This window comes from Pongo pygmaeus, chromosome 12 (assembly GCF_028885625.2).
Source record: "Pongo pygmaeus isolate AG05252 chromosome 12, NHGRI_mPonPyg2-v2.0_pri, whole genome shotgun sequence".
Taxonomy (NCBI): domain Eukaryota; kingdom Metazoa; phylum Chordata; class Mammalia; order Primates; family Hominidae; genus Pongo; species Pongo pygmaeus.
Window position 1 is genome coordinate 30,571,382 of NC_072385.2, and position 21,024 is coordinate 30,592,405.

Below are 21,024 nucleotides of genomic sequence, written 5' to 3' on the forward strand. Positions count from 1 at the left end.
ACTTGAAAGAAAAAAGACCATCAATGGATGCCAATACTGACACGAATCAGATGTTGAAAGTATTTAACAAGTATTTAAAAGTAGTCACTGTAAAACTGCTTTAACAATGAATTACAAATTCTGTTGACACAAATGGAAAAATTAAAATCTCAGAAAATAAATAGAAGGTATAAAAAAGAAACAATCAGAAATTATAGAACTGAAAAATCCAATAACTGAAAAATTTTAAAGCTATTCCATGGGCTCAATAGTACAGTGGAGTTGAGTGAGGCTAGAACTGATAAACTTGAGGAAGGACTCGTAGGCTTCACCCAATCTGAACAACAGAGAGAAAATAAACTGAAAAACAAAAGAACAGAGCTTCAGGGACCTTTGTGAAAATAACAACAAAAAAATCCAACATTTGTAACATCAGGGTCCCAGAGGATTCTGTGACTGAAAGAGAATTCAAAGAAAGAATGGCTGAAAACTTCTCAAATTTGGCAAAAACACATAAACCTACAAATTCAAGAAGTTGAGCAAATCCCAAACAGGATACAGCCAAAATAATCCATGCCAAGACACATCATATTAAAGTTCTGAAAACATAAAGACCAAAAAGAATTCATAAAAGCAGCCAGATGATAATGACACATTACCTATGGGGAAACACCAGTTTGCGTGACAGTGGATTTCTGTTCCTCTGAAACCCTGGAGACCAGAAGAAAGTGACACATTTTTCAAGCTCTGAAAGGAAAAAAAAATACCTGCCAGCCACAAATTCTACATCTGGCAAAACTATCCTTCAGGAATAAATAGTAAATAAACCTGTTGTCAGATGACAGGACACCAAAAGATTGTGCAGTTAACAGACCTAATTTCAGAGAATGGCTAGAGCAAGTTTTCAAAAAGAAGGGTAATGATGAAAGAAAGAATCTTGAGCATCAGGAAGCAAATACAATGGAAAGAGAACATATATGGGTATATACAATAGGCTATCCTATTCCTTATGGGTGTCATCAATCATATTTGATTGAGGGAATAAAAATTACAAGACCAGTTCTCACTTGAGTCAATGAGGGGAAGGTAAAGGGGCCTCAATGGCAGTAAGGTTTTCACATGCCACTTGCAGTGGTAAAATGTTGATAGTAGTAGACAGCAATAAGTCACATAGGTTCACTATAATACCCAGAGCAACCACTGAACAGGCTATTCAAAGAGATACACTCAAACACATTATAAACACAGCAAGATGGAATTCTAAAACTTGTGTAAGTAATCTATAGGTACAAAAAAGAAACAGAAATGAGAATCATAGGAAAGTTACAAGAAACAGAAAATAAAATGGCAGGCTTAAGCTCTAACATATCAATAATTACCTTACATGTAAGCAGTCTAAATATACTAATTAAAAGGCAGAGATTGGTTTAGTAGATTAAAAAACGTGTCTCAACTATATGTTGCTTTTAATAAATTATTTCAAATTCAATGACGGGTACATTGAAAGCAAAAGTATAGAAAAACATAGATGCAAGCAATAATACAAAAACAGAGGTAGCTGTATTAATATATGATTAAGTGGATCTCAAAGCAAAGAAAATTACTTGGGACAAACAGGGATGTTACATAATAATAAAAGAATCAATCCACTAGGAAAAATAACAATCCTAAATGTGTGCACACCAAGTAACGGAGCCTCAAAATCCATGAAGCAAAACTAATAAAACTGAAAGGAAAAATAAACAATTCCACAGTTGTAGTTGGATATTTCATCAGCTTCCTCTCAGCAACTGATAGAATTTCCAGAAAGAAAATTAGCTAGAAGAGAGAAGATCTAAACAATGCAATTAGCCAATAGGATCTAATTGATACAAATAGAACATTCCACCCCACAACAACAGAATATCAATTTTTTTCAAGGGCGTTCTGAAAACATACACTATCCTGGACCATAAAACAAACCTTAAAAATTTAAAGAGATTTGGCCAGGTGCAGTGGCTCACACCTGTAATCCCAGCACTTTGGGAGGCCGAGGTGGGTGGATCAAAAGGTCAAGAGATCGAGACCATCCTGGCCAATATGGTGAAATCCCATCTCTACTAAAAATACAAAAAATTAGCTGGGCGTGGTGGTGCGCGCCTGTAGTCCTGGCTACTCAGGAGGCTGAGGCAGGAGGATCGCTTGAACATGGGAGGTGGAGGTTGCAGTGAGCCAAGATCATGCCACTGCACTCCAGCCTGGCGACAGAGCTAGACTCCAACTCAAAAAAAAAAAAAAAAAAGAAAGAAAGAAAAAAGTAAAAGGATTCAAATCATACAGATTATGTTCTCTGACGATAATAAAATCAAACCAGAACTCAGTAAGGTAAGGAAGTCAGGAAAATCTCTAAACACTTGTAAATTAAACAACACACTTCTAAATAATCCATTGGTCAAGAAGTAAGTTCCAAAGGAAATTTTAAAATATACACAGAACTGTGTAAAAATAAATAAATAAAAGTTTTGGAAAATAAAAGTTTTTATAATGTGGACTTATAAAATAATTTAAATATATTTTATTATGTGATTTAAATATTGGATTGTCAATACACAGCTTGTCATCTTTTAAATCAAAATTGCAGAATGCTGCTTTGACTTCCACAGTTTTAAGAGGTTATAGAATACTACATATTCCTTTATAAAAATGGCCTAATTTATTGAGAAGAGCCTATCTCTTATTTCACATATCCCAGGGACGTGATGGCGGGCAGGGAGCATGTGGTTGGGGTATAGGCCATGTTGCTCCTTTTCCTCTGCTCAGCTTTTAAAAGTCAGGGCCTTCCTCTTCTCCATTCACACCCTCTCCCCAAGGTCTCCTCCAGTTCCACAGCTTTAAATGCTGCCATGTGTCAACAAGTCTCCATTAGATGACTTTGGCTCTGGACTCCAGAGGCACTTATCCAACTGCAAGCTTGACGTGTCCTCCTGGATGGGCATCTCGCCCACCCACAGCAGGGCTCTCCATTTCACCTCAAACCTGTATCTCCCTCATTTAGCCAGTCATTCAAGCTAGAATCCTGGCAGCCATCCTAGATTCCTCCTTTTTCCTTATATCTGTTTCATATCCATAGCACATATCAGCAAGTCTGCGGCCCCCACTGCTGTCCATTCCTCTCCTCTCCACCTCCCTCCATCCCTTCCAGCCAAACTGCCTGATACTGTTTGGCTCTGAGTCCCCACCCAAATCTCATCTTGAATTTTACTCCCATAATTTCCACGTGTTGTGGGAGGGACCCAATGGGAGATAATTGAATCATGGGGGTGGTTTTCCCCAAACTGTTCTGGTGGTAGTAAGTCTCACGAGATCTGATGGTTGGATAAGGGGAAACCCGTCTTGCCTGGCTCTCATTCTCTTTTTGCCTGTCCCCATCTATGTAGGATGTGGCTTGCTCCTACTTGCCTTCTGCCATAATTGTGAGGCCTCCCCAGACAAGTGGAACTGTGAGTCCAGTTAAACCTCTTTCTTTTGTAAATTGCCCAGTCTCGGGTACGTCTTTATCAGCAGCGTGAAAACAGACTAATACACCGCCATCTTTCTGGTCTCCAGGAACGCAGCAGCCTCCCACCTGCCCTCCTTGCTGCTGCTCTCCTCCCCCTGCAATCCACCCTCCACACAGAAGGAAACCTTTTAAAACATGTAAAGCAGATGACGCTACTCCCTGCTTACAAATTTCCAGTAGCTTCCCATCACACTTAACACTTGTTTATTCATTGATTGTATTTCCTTCACCAAGAATGTGTATTCCATCAGAGCTGATTCCTTTCTGTCTGGGTCACTCCAGTCCTCTCAGGACCTGGCCCTTAATGAGAGATTCCATAAGTATTTGTTGAATAAACAAATAAATAAACAGGGTTTGAGGAGGGCAGCAGCAGCCAGGATCATGAAACAAACTATTTTGGGAATCTGTATCAATGTACAATGAGATGACTGTTAGTCACATATATAATCTGATCACCATAATGTAAAAATAATGTGTGTACAGAAAGTGCCTGGAAATTAATAAAAATGTCAACAACGTTTTCTTTAGATGGTGGGCTTATGAGTGATTTTCTTTTGTCTTTCCTCTAAAATTGTATTCTCTAGGATTAGCATGAATATGTGGCCAGGCATGGTGGCTCACATCTGTAATCTCAGCACTTTGGGAGGCTAAGAAAGGAGGATTGAGGCCAGGAGCTTGAGACCAGCTTGGGCATCATCCCTGTCTCTACAAAGAAAAAAAAAAGTGGCATAAATAATTTTATGATGGAGAGAACTTAATGAGCTTTTTTCCCCCCTAAGTTACTTACTGGGGTTTTCCCCAGGCTGAATTATTCCAGTGTCTTTTAACTATTTCATTTCCTTACTTCTTAATCATCTTCTGGGCCCTTTGCAACAGAATCTCTCTCACTCATCACAACCCTCAACAAGTTTTCATTCATACTTTAGTCCACAATATTCTGCAGGTTTGAATATTCAAGGAAAAGAATTTTTCTTTTCATAGACGGTGTCATGGAGCAAATGTGCTCAAAAGTAATAATAAAGAACTGATTTTAGGAATGTCTCCTAAAGAGAGCTGGGAAGGTTCTGATGGGATATAAAAATACTGGTAATTAATTTTTAAATGAATACCTAAGAAATCCTAACGAGCCTCGCATGTTTCCTCTTTTTATAAGTGGGGTTGAATGAGTTATGTTATTCACACTCTTGAAGTGTGAATCTTAAAGTAGGCTTAATTGTGTTTAGGCCGAGTACTGTGAAAGCAACATGGTACTCAAAAACTAATCTAGGGAAATTAAAGAAACATATGTAGTGCTACAAATGTGAGCATTTTTCTTAAAAAAATAAATCAGATATCATTGCCAGGTACATGAGTATACATAGCCTTGCCCTCCATCAGGCAGTGACCCCAGTGAAGGTGGTGACATATTAATTTCAGAAATACGTGTCTGAGAGGAGAAACACAGAACATGTTTTATGAGCAGCTCCACTCAGGGGCAGAGGTCCAAGCTGGCTTTGGGGTGGTCTTGTGGCCACCTGGACAAGTCAGGTTTCTTGCCAGTTCTGGAACTGGCTCATTTCCAGGTATCATTAGATGAGGTTAAAATAGAAAGGGTGGGAGGAAGCGCAGGTCAAGTTGTCTGGGGAATCCAAACAGAGTGGACCCCCATGAACATGAGAGCCAATCAGATCCAGGGTGGAGTCAGAACCTATCCACCCAGCAACTTCCTTCTCATGGCCATCGGCACCTGCCATACGTGAGGTCTATTGGAGACCAGCCAGCATATGCCCCATGATGCGACGAGAAATAGCTCAACAGGCCAGAGTGGAAAATGATTAAAGACTGAGGTGGTGCAGGCCAGCAGGGCCGAGGTTCATTTCTCACTGTTGGTCCTGCAAATTTTACTTGATATGAGGCATCACCCTTGGAGTGATTGTAGAGGTGGCTGCCTGATTGGTTGGAGAAGACACCTGCTTGTGAAACAGAATTGTTCTTCAGTGCTCTCATCCAGTTAATATCATCCCTGTTGTATCAAGGCAGCCAGAAAATGTCTTGGTTATGAGTTTTGAATATGGTTACAGACACGTAGCTGGGCTAATAGAGGCACATGATGGTACCGCTTGTCTGAAAGTCACTTTCTCTCCACTCTGAACTTTAGGGTGTGAATTTGCCACTTATTGCCTTCTGGCTATGTTTTGCTAACTAAAACATCGACTAAAAATGTGTGGATACTTCCCATGTATATGTGCATTAAGGCGTGAGAAGAGTCAAGAAGCAGTGACTGGCCAGGAAGAGGAAATGAGGGCTAATCAAGATGTGCTCATTAAACTGCAATGACATATTGTTCCATTTATCAAATTGACCAACGTAAAAATGGGCTGATGAAGTTCAGCATTGGTGAGGGTATAGGAAGTAAATGGGCACCCAGGTATATTGTTGGTGCAAGTGTAAATCAGTACACCTTCTTGGCTTGCAACCTAGCAATATCTACTGAAATGTTTAAAGTTCTAATCTTTTAACTCTGTATTTCTACTTCTAACATTTAAGCCTCTAAAGCCTCAAGAATGTTCCTTGGGGCTTTGTTTAAAGACTTTAAAGTATTAAAAACGTAAAAGTAACCCAAATGAACTCTGAAGAGGAAGATTAAATAAATGTTGGTACAACTGAACGATGAAATACCGCACACATCTTAAGAATGGGTTAGACCTTCAGGTCCCTACTGACATGTAAAGTGAAACACGCAAGCTCCGAACAGCATTGGTGGTATGAGTCCGCATCCAAAGTAATGAACAGCAGCAGTAAGAGGGTTAGTATCAGTGTGAAAAAAGAAGACAGAGAATTATGCACCAATTTTTGGCAGCATGTCCCTAGAAATGAGATTACGTACATTCTTGTAAGGTTTGGAATTTTGCATAACTTTGCACCATGTCATCAGAAGAAAAAGGCAGGGCCCATCTTAGTGTAGGCTGAAACACATTTCCATTCAATGGCTATCTGGAGGTGTTATTTATGAAATTTGTAAACATGTGGGCATTCAAAGTGATATTTCATAGAGGCTCTAAGAGACAAATTTCCCACGTGAACAAACAAACGAAGGTATGGGGAAGTCTATGTGGCAAAGTTTATTTAGATCCTCGAATCAAGAGTTGCAATTGGTTATGTGTATTTGAACAACTAATTTGTAAGTTTCCCAGAGTCCTGGTTTTCTCATCTGCAACGTGTGGTTGGGCAAGGCAACCTTCTTAAGGACTTCTCCAGTTGAAATGGGCTCAGGCTGCAGGTAAGTGGAATTTAGGTAAATGATACGCTTAGCAATGGAAGGTGCTGCTCATGTCTGCTAGGACGAGTGCCCGAGAGCTAGCAGACCTCAAAGTCAGCTAAACAGACTTTCCCAGCTGAATGTAGCTAGGTGGCCTTTTCCCCTTCAGCACTTTCTCTCCTTCATCCCAGGTGGTCTGCTTCCCCATCTCTAGTTGACTGAAGAAAATTAAAGAGAAAGAGAGAGAGAGCAAGACTGAGACGGAGAGTGTAAAGAAAATCAAATGTAATAGGAAGAAGAAAAGATGAATGGTGTGCGAACTGGGTCAGATAGGAGGGAGAGCAGTTAAAGATGAGTTACTGGAGGTGCAAGTCACACTAACAAAACTTTGAAAAACAAACGAAGGCCTGGCGAGGCGATGACTAACACAGCTATAGATCCGGGCATGGCAGGCCGTCCCAGAGGGCTGGCTCTACAATGTGGCCATTGATCCAGCCCAGGTGTGCACAGCCTTGGCCACTCTCATTTCCCCTTCCTGCCCACAGCCTTCCCGCTGCTCAGGAAGCTGTGCAGCCCTAGCTGTGCATGCAGAACTCAACCACGGGTCAGGAGCCTGGGGAGCTGGGGGCTCCAGGCCCTGTTCTCACTGTAAGAGCAGCTTTTGTGGCAAAGGCATGTTCACAGCCGCAGAGTCTTCTGAGGCATTGCAGAGCTTACGCCTTTACTGCCAGTCGGGGCTGGGCCCAGGGAGAATGATGAAGTCGTCGAGGATATTAGAACCACCATAACGTATTTCCTGGGCATTTTGTGGCCTTACCTGCAGGTAGGTATGACGATAAGCACATCAAGCAGACGGGGAGGTCAGGTGACTTGTCCAAGTCACCCAGCCAGAAGTAACAGAGCCAAGACTCAAACCCAGGTCCACTCGATTTCTCTTGCTCTGATATTGCTGCCTTTGGTTTTTGCCTTTGGATCTTTCCAGACCTATCTCCCACCCCTTGCTCCATCCCACTGAGTGTGCCCCATGGCTTTCTTGCATGCTGCGAGCCTTCCAGTCAGAAAGATGGACCTGGCAGTAAAGGTGTGGACACACCTTAACACATGGAGGTTAAGAGCCACGATGGTCGGGAGCTCACTGGAAACGGCTTATCGCTGCCTCTCCTGGGCGTAACTGCAATCTGGGTGAGATCCCAGGAGACCAAGCCAACTTTAAGATGCAAAGGGACAAGTCTCTAAGGGTTTTCAGAAATTGGTGGGTGAAGGATAGGGAAAGAGCCCGGAGGGGCAGGGAGGAGAGGAGTGGGGGGAGAACGAGAGGCCTTCCTCAGTCTCTCAATGTATCAGAGTCAGCTATTGCCACAGCTGTTATGAATTGAAGTGTGGCCCCCAAAATTCACAGATTGAAGTCCTAACCCCTGTACCTCAGAATGTGACCACATTTGGAAATAGGCCTATTGAGATCACACTGGATTAGGATGGGCCCCTAATCCGTATGACTTTATACAAAGGGGAAATTTGGACACAGACCCACATACAGAGGGAATGCCGTGTGAACATGAAGACTGCTACCTACAAGCCAAAGAGAAGGGCCTGGAGCAGATTCTCCATCACAGCCCTCAGAAGGACACCTGCTGATGCCTTGGTCTCGGGCTTCCAGCCTGCAGAGCTGTAAGAGAACACCTCTCTGTAGTTTATGTTGCTCAGTTTGTGGTACTTTGTAAAGGCAGCCTTAGCAAATGAATGCAATAGATCATTTTCAAAGTCCTTCTCAGATAAACCTATGCCGTGGACAACAGTTCTCAGGTGTAAGAGAACTGTTAGGGCAAGATTCTAGATGGCTTCAGCCTTTCTAGAATTATTTCTAATTATTACACAATATAATAAGCAAGGGCAGAGTTAGTGATTTCAGCTCAAAATCACCATGGCTTTTCTGTGACATTTCCGTCACTTCTCAGGAAACCTTCCAAGAACCATCCATGGAGAGCGGTGTTGTGCGTCCTGTAGGAAATACTTGTCTTTACTGACAGATTTCAAATAAGCACACAAACAAACACCTTAGGGAGATGATACTCAAAGCACAAGGTCCCAAACTATTAGATGATAATTAGACTGAATGCATATTGATTACACTTAACCATGTTTTAGTCTTCTATATAATTGCCAATTGGAAAATCTATGCATCTGACAAAATGATCTAACTTTTCCACTTAGCATTCTTACATTTTCGTATCATACTGGGAAAGAATGTATCTGTAGAATATAGGCTTCAAAACAAATGGAATCAAACAAAGATGTTCTTTGTTTAAGGAACATATCCTAAATTAGGGCCATGAGAACATGCACAGTTTTGTGGCAATTTTGCAAAACATGGTTTACTTTGATGACGTGATAAAACCCCGCACTCTATCCACAGACATTTCTGATTTTTCTGTAATCAGATATGCATTTTGCTGGGTGGAAGTATAAACACAAATTCCTTTCTGTATGTTTTCTCATGTAACCCAGCAGCCAGCAGGTGGTGAGAAGGACATGAGCTTACCAAAGGTGAGGCTTGTGTTTCATTTGCTTTGTGCAGCACTAACATGGTATAGTGTGTCACACACATAGATGCTGAATATTTCATTCATTCATTCAACAAACGCTTACTGCCCTCCCGTTACTGCGTTCAGCACTCGATGGTGAGGAATCCCACTGGGTAGACAAGCAACTCCTAGGAGGAAAGGAATGCAGCGCTATCTTCCCTCTCTAGGTAGACGTAGTCTAGATATGCGAAACTTCATAGCTTCACTTAAGATTATGGGAGGCAAAACTCAACAGGTCCGTTTTCTATTTGTTCTCTGGGGGCGTGGAAGATCTGAGTTGATGACAACTGTAAACGGTCAGGTCTTGTTGGGCCTCTCCTAAAATCCTTAGCCTTGAGACAGAGAGGAAAGCTGTCGTACAGACTGTTTTTTCTAGTTTACTGCTTTTGACTAAAATAATAACATTCACTCTGACATAATGACTGCACCAATTAGACTTAATTAGACTTAGGCGAAAAAAACACCCCCACACACAGACACAAAACAAAAAAACAAAACAAAACGAAACTCTGATGGAATAAATGTAGTGGTGGGAAGGGAGACCTCCCCAGGAGTCCCTGCAGTCATTATCTACCATCTCCCCGGGGCCGGGTGACAGGTGCAGTGCAGGGCAGACATCCACTGGGGGCATGAGCGTCATGGAGCCATGGGCCTCCCCTCCCACAACCTCCTCCCTAGATGTGTCACCTCCTTTCTTACGATGCACTCCAACACTACCTGCTGGGGAAGGGGGTGGGTGTCCAACAGGGAGAGCTGACCAGCAGGGCTCCAGGCAGCAGGAAAGGCTGAAGCCATCTAGCATCTCACTTTGAGTGGAAGCCCCTGAGGGCAGGGCCTCTTCCACCCAGCTGTGCCGTAGCACATATACACTCAATGAAAGAAGGGCTGGATTCAATTCCAAGGACATTAAAACCCTTCTTATAACAGTCCTGGTCCTTTCTTGGGGTATCTGTATAGAAAAGGAGTTCCTCCAATACAACCCCTGAGAGTGTGTATGGGAAACCTAGAGTGAGGTGTAGGGCTGTTGTCACAATTTCTTGGGGGCACTGAGTTACACATCAAAAGACAAGGGCAACTTTAAAGACAAACTAAAATGGAGGTTGTACAGAAAGTAATTTTGAATAATTGTTTAAAAAATACAAATGTCACTGCAGTATGGCCAACAGACACAAGTATTTATTCTGTTTTGTTTTTTAATTGAAACTGTCAGCAAAGTTAAAAAATCCTTTTTCTCCCTGGCCACTGCCTAAAGGCTGAATGAGGCCCGCCCTGCATCCACTGCAGATGCTCGCAGAGCGGCAGCCCCTCCCTGGGGATGTGATTAGCATCCCAGGGTCCTTAAAGAGAGGGAGACGTGAGGAGCTGATTAGGATTCAGATCAGCAGCCAGGCCCAGGCTGTCTGGAGCTGACATCGCCAGGTAAATAAAAGGGCATTCACTGCAGCCTGAGCATGTTCTTAGGTCCCGCGGTGGAGAAGTGCAGAGGTGCACCCATGGGAGGCAAATGTCTGCAGCCCCCAGACACACAGGGATGCTTTGTGCACAAGATGTTTCATTATTTCACGTCACTTAGCACCCCCTCCTAACTCTAACATCCTTAGCCCTCAAGCATTGGCCAGTGTGGACCTAGCATTGGGTGGGGACTGATCACAGCCAGGGCCTGCTTCTCTGTTCCCCCATCATTTCCTCGGCGACACCCCTCTGTATGGGAACACTGTCCACTGGTCAGTAATGACCTGTATCAAACAACAGCAAAGCCATTGGCTCTGTGGCTTTAAATGAATTAACTAAATGACCTCTCAATAATGGCTAACCGTTATTGACTTCTTTCTCTGTGCCAGGGAAGTGCTTAATATTCATTATTTCACAGCAACCCTACTAGGTTGTTACCCTCCTTGTTATACAGGTAAGAAAACTGAGACAGAGAGTGTTGGTGCCAAAGGTCACACAAGCAGTACACAAGGTAGCCGGGGCTCAAATCTGTTTTTTCTTATCTCCGGAGCCTAAGCCTTGACTCCTTCACACTGTCACAGCTGACAAAGCCCCTTGTTTTCCTCCCCTCCAAGGGTCAGCATGGTCCATCAGGTTGTGCAAAGCGATTCCTCAATCTCATACAAATTCTCTTTTCCTTGGGTATCAACCCAGCTTTATCTAAAAGCCCATCTTCCAGTTAGCTTGCAGGGACTGAGGGGCTGTGGTACACGGGAGTTCAGGGCCTCTCCTGGGAATGTCTATCTGCGTTAAAGACTAAACCCTGCTGCATAAATCTTGTCCAGGAAAAGAAAAGAACCTCGGTTTTGCAGGGGTCGAGTTACTCCAGCTGCTGGGACCCCCTGCTCACACTCCCGGAGATCAGAGGGGAGCCAGGCCAATTTGATTCTTAGCCCAGGGAGGCCTGTTTTAAGTGAATCTTCTCGGGTTTCCAAGGAGGGCAGGTTGGCTGGGGAGCTGGGAGCGCTGGGCCCCAGGGATAAATTCTGCACTGTGTGGCTCCTTAGAGAAGCTTCAGGCTGCAGGCTGGATAGCCAGCCAGGCTCTTTTCTCCCGCAGGTAAGAGAGAGGTCCTCTGTCTCCCCATGTGTTATCAATACTCTGCTCAGGCTACCGCCTGCCTGCCCAGGTGGGAAGACGGGCAAGCACGGTTCTTTTCCTACAGAGTGAGAGTTAGAAGAGGCAAGGGATGCCCTCCTCTCTCCACCCGGGTTATCTGAGGGAGACACTGACAGAGCTGAGAGCCCACAATGCGATGTCTGGGTCCTCATCCTGGCGTCAGGTAGGGGCGGGGGACTCAGCCCCAGCTCAGCCTGGAGGCTGCCGTCACTACTCTGTCTTTCCTGCAATGTAATCAGATTTAATAAAACATGAATATTGTATAATAAATACTGCCTTTTCATAAATCTGCCTGTGACATCAAGTGGCATGCTAGAAAATATTATGAAATATGTCTCGAAATCTATTACAGCCTCCTCTGAGCATTTTATATAAATCTTTACCTGTAAGAACAGTTCAGGGATAGAATCTGGACTCCACGGAAGACCAGAGACTTTTCTCCGTGGCAGTGACATATTATTAGCATAACATTTTAAAAAATGCAAACTAGCCACTGGAGTTCCCAAGGGCTGCACCACCTTCCTAAGAAATACATGTTTTCCATTCACACAAACAATTGCTGCCCTGGTCCTCGGCCCTGCGCCGTGCTAGCCCCATCATCAGCAGCAACCCAGTTCCTGGGGTCAACGGTGTCCCCTCCTACCAACTCCTGATGGCTGGCTTCCTCCTTACTCCGCCCATCCTTCTGAGAGGAGCCAGTCTGTGCCATGCACCTCCCATCCTCCACCATGGCCCTCTTGTCTTTAGTGACCAGTGAGTGATGTGCAGAGCTAGTTCATCGCACAGGCATCCAGCAGGCATCCTCCCTCACACAAGCCCATCTTTATTCTCTAATCTCTTCCTCCTTCTCATTCTCTTGCAACTCAAAGGAGTTTCTCCAGGAAACTCTCTGTCCATTTTCCATCCCTCTCTTCCTTCTGTTTGGGAGCTAAATACTAACCAAACTCAGGGGCAAACAATGTGGATGTGGTGTTGGTGATCAAAGCGTATTGAGGAAAAGCACACGCCCGTGTTTTTCTGGGGAGGTCAATGCAATGATGCTCCCGGGCCTTCCATTTCTAAAGCTCTGGAAGAGACCCAGAAGCACCTTTCAGTCTCAGCGCTGTCTCTAACGACCTCATTCCATTTCTCCAAGGAAGCCTGCTTTCCTCAAGCACCAGCATCCACAATGAACATTAAACATACTATTCTACTCCAGATGATTCCTTTTCTGTTGACTTTCAACGCAAGAGCCTTGATGTTTTTCCCAGGGCAGTTTACTCAGAAGGGGTCTCAAGTTGTTTGTGGACTTGACTACAAGCTACACTAGTCATTGTTTATTCATAACACTCTTTCTATGGAGAATTGTGGTCTAAACACTGACCCGTTCCCCATGGTGGTCCGTGCTTGTGTGGATGACATCTCTTGTAACTCAACCCAGCTTCTGCAGCCTCACCACTGGGGCAGGAACCAGGTCCCATCTGGTGGCAATCAGCTTCACCCCGGAGTGAAGAACCGACAGTACCCTGCCTCAGGACCTCCCTGTGATGCCCAGGTGTGGGGCACCTGAAACTGCTTCACATCCCTGTCACCTGGGAATGCAGCAGAGTTCATACCCTGGGAGGAGCCCCTTGACCTGGGAGGCATGAGCGGGGAGTCAATGTGCTCCCTGGTTTCTCAATTGGCAGGTTCAGAAGATTCTTGAGAGCATCTATGACCCGTTGTGGTGCCCAATTCCATAATGCCTCTCCTCCCTGCCCTCTCTCCTACCCCTCACTCCTACTCTTGGGGATTGCATCCCTGGATAAATGTCAATCCCATCAGCCCTTGTCTCGGGATGTACTTTAGGGGAAATCAGGCTGAGACAGGGTGTTTCTATGCATTTTCTGCTATATGCTTATAGCCATGGAGAACCAGGCAGGAACGTGGCTTCTCAGAGCAGTGCTCCATAAGTGTGGAAGTTGCTTCATTTGGGTCCTCTGGGCGCTTGAAATAGAACTATATTCATGACGAACCCCAGAAGAGTTTTAATTAACGTGAGTGTCCCTAAAGACAATGGAAGGAATAGTTAGTGTCTTTGCTCTAGAATGAAGACAAAAGACAGTTTGTCATCCAGTTGACTTCAACATAACATAAAGTCAGCTGTAGGTAACACAGAATGCTTCTGATATTAATGTTCAATTCCTCACACCAGCAAACATGAGAGCATCATTCACTGCACGTGGAAAAGGTGCTGTGTCTGTCCTGAGCTGGTCCAGACCACCTGTATTTCTCGTTGCGTGGGTCTGCCTTTCCTCCTCTCTAGATTTTACTTATCTTGCAAAGCTTGTGTTGGGATGTCATTTCTAGGATCGGGTTTAGGCTGAGCCCCAGGGGTTTTATTGGCGGGACTGTGGAGAAGGCTTGATCCCCTGCAGTACTCTCTGGAAAGTACCTTCCTCCGTTCGGAATCCCTGATCTGGTGCCCCTTGCAGCCTGCACAGCTCTGGACTCTTGCTGTGGATCTCACAGCCTCTGCTGCCAAAACTAGAGAGGAGGTTCATCCTCTGTCTCTTTGTAGAGAAGAGTCATTTGCTGACTGGGTGCTAGCTGAAAAGGGACTCCCCACAGAGCAAGAACAGCTGTCCCCTTGCTTCATGCACTCAAATTCCCTCCGTCGGGCTGCGCTGGGGATGCACGGTCAGCCACCTCCTGCCTAATGTGGTGTGGGCTGCCCAGGAGATGAGGCAGCTGTCTGAGGTGGGTGATGTGTGCTCAGACCTCCAGGAACAGGCGAATGAGGCCTCATGGAAAGAACGTGAGGTGGCGGTGGAGGGGAACAAGAGTGGGGAAATCCCTCCAGGCGGCCTCCTGCACACCCAGGCTCTGGAGACAGCCTTCACTGGACGCTGGAATATCAGATGGGGTGAAGACAGAAAAAGCTGTGCTGGCCTGGCCCTCCCACAAACACTCCAGTTTCACGGGCTGAAGAGGGTAAATTGTGAATTCTGTTTCTTCAGGAATAGAGAAACCCAGATGCCAAGACCCGGAGGAGGCAGGAGGCTATGCTACTGTCTCCCCCACTTCTGGAAAGCACTGTGTCGGGTTTCCTCACCCCCAAAGGACAGGCCTGGCTTGGGCTCTCTGGAAGACACTGGCTGAAGGCCGGAGGGGGTGGCCTGGCTGTTTCAAAGCGGGAGAAGCAGGATGTGGCCCCAGAGTGCCACCTGGAGGCAGAGGCGGTCTAAACACGCAGAGAGATGCAGGCGCCGGTGCCCCAGGGACAGAACATTCCTATCTGGACAGGGTCTGTCCTGCCCTCTGTCCCCACCTTCATTCATCTGCTCTGAGGAGGCCTGGGAGACCCCAACCTCACACCTTCAGCCTTGGACAGGGTCCAGCGGGGCCAGGGCCCTTCACCCGCGAGGGCCCAGGGACCACCTAGATGCAAGGAGAGCCCAGCAGGCCCTGTGCTCTGTCAACTCTTTCTGAACTTTTGTTTTCAGTTCTTTTCCTCACAGTCTTACCAAATGTTTCCCAGCCCCACACATTCTTAGACCTCAAGGAGGAGATGCTTATTTTTATGAACTAAATCAGCACAGAGTAAGTAGGAAATCTCTATTTCTTAACTCGAATCTTATGATCTCCCTTGGTTCTTCTTTTGAGGAATCTACATTGTATCCAGCTACATGCTTGTGTTGTTAGTTCCCCAGCATAATCATGGCCAGCTCAGAAAACATGATTGTGAATCCCTGGTTCCTAAAGTGTTCTCAGGTGCTTTCTAAATACGATAGGTCCTGTCCCCAGGAGAAATTTAATGCACCCATCTCCAAACTAACTTAAATACAGTTTCAAAACGTTGATAAATCATTCCTCTCCCCAGTTCATCTGTGGATGGATTAAAAGTCTCTCTCTGAGGCGGGCATGGTGGATCATGCCTGTAATCCCACCACATTGGGAGGCCGAGGCAGCCAGATCATTTGAGGTCAGGAGTTCGAGAACTGCCTGGCCGACATCTGACTGTAACTGTGTAAGAAGCCCTGAGTGGGAACCACCTATATAAGCCCAGGCAACCAACAGAATTGTGAGAAATAATAATAAATTATTGCTTTAAACCACTGAGTTTTAGAATGATTTGTTACACCACTACAGATAACTGGATAAAGGTAGTTCCCACTCAGGGCTTCTCACACAGTTACAGTCAGAGAGTGGCTGGGGCTGGAACCATTAAAGGCTTCCTTACTCACTCGCCTGGGTTCTGCTAGGGTGGCAGGAACAGCAGGGAACTGGTTGGGTATCCCTCTCTCCACGCTGCCTTTCCATGAGGCTAGCTTGAACTGAATTGCTATTGGGTTTTCAGTTAACTGAGGGAAGGAACAAGGAAGGATTTGCAGGGGGATCAAAACTAATTTAGGCTGTATCCCAGGGTGGCTCCCTCATCACAGCCTTGCTGGTCATTTGTCTGGTCATATCCTTCCTTGAGCTCTCTAAAAGAAATACCTTCACGTTTTAGGAAAGGTGAAATGCTGTCTCTACTAAAAATACAAAAAAAAAAAAAATTAGCCAGGCATGGTGGCATGCACCAGTAGTCCCAGCGACTTGGGAGGCTGAGACGGGAATTTCTTGAACCTGGGAGGTGGAGGTTGCAGTGAGCCAAGATCGCATCACTGCACTCCACCTTGGGTGACAGAGCGAGACTCCGTCTCAAAAAAAAAAAAAAATCTCTCTGTCCTATGCCCGAGGATGAGGTACTGCAGCTGGTCCTGAGGAGCTGGTTCTAAGATGGTTTAAAAGTCATATTCTCTGAAGGAGGTCTGAGGGTGCAGTCTTGGCCTTTGTACATGCTGTTCCTCCACTTGGAATTCTTTTCCACTCCTTTATTCAGTTATCTATAGCGGTAGAACAAATTATTCTAAAACTCAGTGGTTTAAAGCATAACTTACTATTATTTCTCACAATTCTGTTGGTTGACTGGGCTTATATAGGTGGTTCCCACTCAGGGTTTCTCCCGCAGTTATAGTCAGAGGGTGGCTGGGGTTGGAACCATCAAAGCCTTCCTTACTCATTTGCCTGGGCTCTGCTGGGGTGGCAGGAAAAACAGGGGACCAGTTGGGTATCTCTCTCTCCATGCTGCCTTTCCACGAGGCTAGCTTGGGCTTCCTCGCAGCATGGTGGTCTCGGATAGCTGTACTCCTTACACAGCCTCTGGTTTCCCCCGGGCATGTTTTCTGAAAGGTCTGAGCAGAAGCTCAAGGCTTCTCATGACTCAGCCTCAGAAGACCCAGAAAGTCACTTTTACTTCATTCTACATGCAAGGCTAGGGCCAGCCCAGAGTCCAGGGGAAGAGGACTAGGAATTTGACTCTTGCAGAGAATGGAGGAGCAAAGAATGTGTGACCTTTAATGTGTGTCTTTAATCTTGTGACCATCTTTAAGCTACACACCCTGTTTCTCTGGCCAAGCACTGTTACGTACTTTGGGTTTCATATTAAATGCCATTTTCCTAGGAGGCTCTTTCCTGAGCCACTAGACTAAGATAATTTCTCCATTTTGTATGTGCTTCTATAGAGCTCTGATACACCCACCCACACACACGTAGGTTTTTCATACTTTCACACTTGTTTAATATCCATCTTCCCCATAGACTACAAATCCCACAGGGCAAAGGCCATGTTTTTTAGTCTTTTACTCACTGCTGGTTCCAGGCATTTATACAGTACCTGGCTCAGTGTTCTGAATTGAACTGAACTGCTATTGGGTTTTTGGTTAACTGAGGGAAGGAACAAGGAAGGATTTGCAGAGGGGGGTCAAAACTAATTTAGGCTGTATCCCAGTGTGGCTCCCTCATCTCAGCCTTGATGCTCATTTCTCTGGTCATATCCTTCACTGAGCTCTCTAAATGAAAGGCCTTCATGTTTTAGGAGCCTGCTGGTCATATGGGCTGACCCCTGTAGACTGGGAGGACTCCAGCTGTGGGGTGGGAAAGATCCTAGGGGTAGTCCCCTCTGCCAGGGCTAGAAGGAACTCCAGTCCCCCAGGCAGAACATGGCAGTAGAGGTGCTGGCACAGTCAAGAGGTAGCCAGTCATCCAGCCCCGCTGTCAGGCCAAGAGGCTCCACAGAGGCTGCAGGTGTCCCAACAGCTGGGCAGAGCATGGAGACAGGAAATTCCCAGCAGACCCTCTTCAGAAACTGAGTCTCAAGGGGTCTTGGGGAACTTGGTCAGCAGATGGCATGGCTTCATCTGTCAGCTGGCGGGTCAGCTCAGCGGGACTCCGGTCTTTAGAAGGGAGGCTCAAGTCTTTACTCTGTACCAAGACAGAGATGGGGGCCAGGAAACAAGACATGCAACCATTTTCCTTCATCAAGGGGTGAGGTGGTGCTTGGCATGAGGCAGAACTGGGCTCTGTCAATGCCACGCATCAGGAGGAACCCCTTTTCTGTTTCAATCCCTCCTGTTCATGTGTGATGCCCGTTAGATCTGGCATATACTTTTGTTCTCCAGTGTCTGAGGACATGGAGAACCCATCTCCTCATTTTCCCCCTTGTGGTTGGATGGGATCATGCACCCAGTTCTCGTTGAGACCAAGATGCTGAGGTTACCGTTTTCTTTGTGGGACCAAAAAAAGAGCTCTAATTCGGCTTGAAGTGTGTGTGTTTGTGCGTGTGTGTGAGAGAGGGCAGGTGTGTAATGGAGAGTGTGTCGGTGTGTCCATGTGTGAGAGTGTGTATATGAGTGATTGTGTGTGTGTGATAGTGGTGTGTGAACTTGGGAGCGTCTGTGGTGCATAACTGTGTGTGGATGTGCAAATGTGAGTGTGTACGTGTGTTAATGTGTGTATGCGTGTGTGACTAAGGCGTGTGAGTGTGGTGCGTGAGCTTGGGGGTGTGAGTGTTGAAATGTGTGTAAGTGTGTACACGTGTGTGAGCACAACAGTGTGTGTGAGTTTGGGGTGGGCACAGGCCACAGCCAGTCTCTCTTGGGGCGTTAGATCTCTGCAACCCAAGCACCCCAAGTCGCTCTCCTTCCTCACTCCATCCTGAGCTTCCCAGCTGATTGCCTCTGCTCCGAACTCCCATGGGGAAAGCAGCGTCTCTAGGACCAGAGGCTCCGAGCATGGCACAGCGCCAAGTCTCGTCTCTTGCCACCTCCTGAGAACCTGGGTGCAGCACAAAACAGTAAAATATTTTCCTCTTCTGTCATCACTAACTAGAGTTCCACAAGTTCCCAGATCGCCGTGTTAGCTCTTCACCATAATTAGCAATTTTCTGATATCATACTAACACTCCTTAATTCTTCCCTCAGAGACAAAGCAAATCCGTGGGATGCCGAGGGCACTTGGATAACTTCCGCTTGGGAGAGAAGCCCAAACTCCACGTCCTGGAGACCTGAAGTGTGGCTGCCAGTGGACACCCAGCTGAGGGATGAGTAGGTGGGCCTCAGTGGTGGCTGTGGGGTCCTTGGACACTGCTCACCACTGGCCTCCAGAAGCACTGGAGGCTTTGGGGACCTGCTAGTCCTCCAGCCCTAAATGTGGCCCTGGAATGATGAAGGGAAGTTTGCCATCTCCATCCTCCTCAAGCTGCCTGTGCACCCCAGTAGCACCCACCCTCTCTGTGCTCCCGTCTGCACCCCATGTCCTGGCGCCTGCTTTGTGTTGCACCGGATGACAGGAACCAGTGCCCTGACTGTGACTTGCTTCTCCCCTCAGGGACATACAAGCACTTTCACAGCAAGCCTACTTTTCAGCCCTTCTGCAGGCAGGGCCTCCTGCAGGGATGCTGGATGCAGAGGCAGGATGAGGATGCAGGGCCTGGGTCCGGGTGCGGCTCCTCTCACACCTGGTACAGGTGGCCACTCTCCCTGCAGGGCACCTAGGCTCCCTGGGGAGAATGAGAAAGGGGAACTGAGAGTTCATTGTTACGTGGGGTATGCCACAAACCCCCAAAGACCCATCGGGTGTAAAGAAGAAAAACAACCGCAAAGCTATTTTCACCTGAGGCGGTCTCATGGCTGAAGCAGATGCCTGGATTACTCAATCCAGGCAGGGTCTCCTGCCTGGATTACTCAAATAATGACCCGGTGTGTCCTCCTTCCACCAGTGAGAAAGTCCCTTCTCAGTGGAAAGTTATGGGTTGAGGTCTTTTACCTGGGGCCTCTTTTTTTTGTTTAAGATGGTAGTTTAAAAAAAATAGTTTTTTTTTTTTTAGAGAAGTGTTAGTTTCCAGCAAAATTGAGAGGAAAGTACAGAGGTTTCCCACGTCCCCCCTGCCCGAGCACATGCACAGCCTCCCCATCTACTCACATCCCCCATCGGTTATCCATTTGTGACAACTGATGAACCCCCATGGGTACATCATCATCACCCAAAGCTCAGTGTTAGCATTAGGGTTCATTCTTGGTGTTGTACATTCTATGGGTGTGGAGAGCAGGTAATGACATGCGTCCACCATTTTAACAGAACAGTTTGCCTGCCCTAAAATCCCCCATGCTCCTGCTGTTCATCTGTCCTTTCCTCCAATCCCAGGCAACCACTGATCTTTTTACTGTCTGCATTGTTTTGTCCTTCCCATAATGCCACATAATTGGAAGCATTTACATTTCCTCCATTTCACTTCAGAGCTTGGTACCTCAGTTGTTTTTAGTGTTGAATAATATTCCATTGTCTGGATATATCCTTATTTATTTATTTATTTACTTTGATGCAGTCTCAGTCTGTCGCCCAGGCTGGAGTGCAGTGGCGGGATCTCAGCTCACTGCAACTACCGCCTTCCGGGCTCAAGCTATTCTCCTGCCTCAGCCTCCTGAGTAGCTGGGATTACAGGTGCCCATCAACACGCCTGGCTAATTTTTGTATTTTTAGTAGAGATGGGATTTCATCATGTTGGCCAGGCTGGTCTCGAACTCCTGACCTCAAGTGATTCGCCCGCCTTGGCCTCTCAAACTGACCTCAAGTGATTTGCCCACCTCGGCCTCCCAAAGGGCTGGGATTACAGGTGTGAGCCACCATGCCCGGCCGGGATGTATCAGTTTATTTATCCCTTCACCTACTGAAGGACATCTTGATTACTTCCAAGTTTTGGCAATGATAAACACAGCTGCTATAAACATGTGTGCCCA

The 21,024-nt window shown here is 46.0% G+C and overlaps 1 long non-coding RNA gene across 1 annotated transcript in view; it reads left to right on the plus strand.

Annotated features, from left to right (window-relative positions):
• LOC129025061 (uncharacterized) overlaps positions 1 to 21,024 on the plus strand; it is a 42,986-nt gene that overhangs the window by 19,388 nt on the left and 2,574 nt on the right. The window contains exon 2 of the long non-coding RNA XR_008497163.1: positions 19,210 to 19,336. This is a non-coding gene — a long non-coding RNA (uncharacterized LOC129025061). The remainder of the gene's footprint in view (positions 1 to 19,209; positions 19,337 to 21,024) is intronic.